Genomic DNA, 2,560 nt, shown 5'->3' with positions numbered 1-2,560 from the left:
ATACAGTTATTTTTTTCTTTTTTTCTCAGTTCAGTGGCAGCTTTTGTGTAATTTTATCTTTTTATTGTTTCCTCCGTTTTAAAACTATTTCCTTCCCGGTATTACTCATAATGTATTTGCTTTTAGAACGCAGCTCATAGGCGTACGTTCCTGCGTTGAGCGTCGGCGTCCCTCGGCGTAACCGAGCGAACGAGCACAGCGAAGGATGAAAGAGCGAACGCGGAGTGCAGGGGGGATCAAACACAGCGATAGCGAAGAGAGCGTGAGGGGAAAAGTAGAGGAGAAGGATGCAGCGGAAGCATGAGGCGGAAAGCGGAGCAGGAGGGTATGGCGAAAGCGTCAGAAGAAAAGCGTAGCACGGTTCAAGACGGGTTCTGCGGCAACGACCGCAACGAGATGGCGTCAGAGTAGTGCGCCATCGTCTGTTCATCGATCGCATGCGGCGACCGCATCCACCGACACCATTATGGAAACAAAGCACTACATCAGTGGAGGTCTGTTTGCGGCGGCTGCTGTGAATCGCGCCTACGCGTCACCCACGCGCTGCATCTCGCGATCTCCCCATTAGCGGGGCAGTAGCGCCACACTTCGCTCCGTTTGCAGTGTGTTGCACGAGAAAGATCGTCCGCGCCAGCGAATATATCGCGAAATGAAAACGCGTGCAGATTTCCCATTAGGGAGTACCGTAATCGTAGGCGAATTTTTTGCTTGAAGTATAAGTGTCTTTCTTTGATACTAACAGCGAGCGTGTGGACTTGTGATTTGAATTTACCATTCTCTTTCAATATTTTATGAAGTTAGTATAAGTGTGACGCGATAGTTCTGCGGAAACCCGCAAGGTGGAGAGCAGTAATTAATAAAGGTAAAATGAGACGTCCACCCGATCACGGGTCACATGACTCTGCATGTTAGCCGCCTAGTCAGCTCAGATGGTATAGCGGCTGCCCCGAAAAGACAGTGGTCCCGGGCTCGAGTCGCGGATCAGGACGAATTTTTCTTCAACTGCGAGGCTTTTTGTTTTTTCGAGGAACCCGTAGGGGTTCCCTTTGCAGCATTTGCTACGACTGGATGGACGTCTCATTTTCCCTTTATTATATAGTACAAGTGTATGGTATATTTTGGTAGTTGTGTGACGAATGGCACCGCTTTCGTACGTTTAGTGAATCCCTAATAGAGGAAAAATGGAGATATTCTCAAAATTTTCTTGAAATATTCTCACATTTTTTGTCAAATATTTATATGATTGAAGATGAGCGTGACAAAACGAAGCTGCGACGTAAGCCTGGCTCAGGGTTTCACTGTACATCACCTGCAGCAATATTCATGAGTGTGCCTCGTCCCATGCCACGCCGCCAATCTCGTGCCATATGCTCCTATCAATCACGCATACACTCATCATTCCGCCAACGATTAACGGTGCTTTTAGTCGATGGAATATAAATGTCAGAGTTCTCACAGCGGAGACGTTATACGATAGGTCCTGGCCGTTTGTGTGCATAGGCACAAAAGATGGCGGCCACCGCCCGGCTAAAAGAGCTAAAGCATACAGCAAAAGCATATCGCAGGGTATGCTCCAGCTACGTTTAATCGCGAGAAGCATCAAAGCATATTGTGATAAAAGAAATATTGTAATAAAAAAGGTAAAAATAAAAATTATGGGGTTTTACGTGCCAAAACCACTTTCTGATTATGAGGCACGCCGTAGTGGAGGACTCCGGAAATTTCGACCGCCTGGGTTTCTTTAACGTGCACCTAAATCTAAGTACACGGGTGTTTTCGCATTTCGCTCCCATCGAAATGCGGCCGCCGCGGCCGGGAAAAATAAAAAAAAAGGTAAAACCTGAATAGACGCTGTTTAGTATGTACTGCGGTTTGACGTCACTGGCTCTATTGGCAAACCACGTGAACTTATGTCAAATCCTTTCCACCCGTGCAATGGGTAGGACGCGTGCAGGTAGGACTGCGGAAGAACAGTGCGCCTAAGAAAGAACACCGTCGTGCACATAAGCGGGAATGTGCGCCGCGACGGCGGGCGGCACATAATAAGGACCAAGATAGTGCCGCAAACGCCAAGCGCATGCACCTTTAGTAGTATCACCCCTACCGACTCAACATGCATCGTAATATTCTGCGATTTCAAAATAAACGTGTCTCGGCCAGCCGGAAAGGGGTTCGTGGCGTTTCTATTGGAAAAGTTCGGCATTCAGTGTTACACAAACACCATTGTGCCCACGATGCGCCATCGGCTGTCTATTGACCTCGCATTGGCCAAGCACCTTTCCAGTGTCGCCACGGAGCCACTGGCCGTATTTAATAGCGATCCTAAGCAATAGTCACCTTGGTAACCAAATGATAAATCTAAAAAAAAGCAAACAAAAGAAGGTTAAAATAAAGAAAGGGATCGACTATGCAACTTAATAAAACAGCAACAAATTGTGAGAAACCCAATTCATTGTGGTACGTGTCGTTTATTTTCAATCAACACATTTACTATGAACACATGTATCACCACACATACAACTACTCTGGTCATCCACCTTGACAGAGTGGAATGGAGGAG

Source organism: Dermacentor variabilis, chromosome 8, assembly GCF_050947875.1.
Source record: "Dermacentor variabilis isolate Ectoservices chromosome 8, ASM5094787v1, whole genome shotgun sequence".
NCBI lineage: Eukaryota > Metazoa > Arthropoda > Arachnida > Ixodida > Ixodidae > Dermacentor > Dermacentor variabilis.
The sequence above is the reverse complement of the archived record's forward strand: the minus strand, read 5'-3'. Positions refer to the sequence as shown.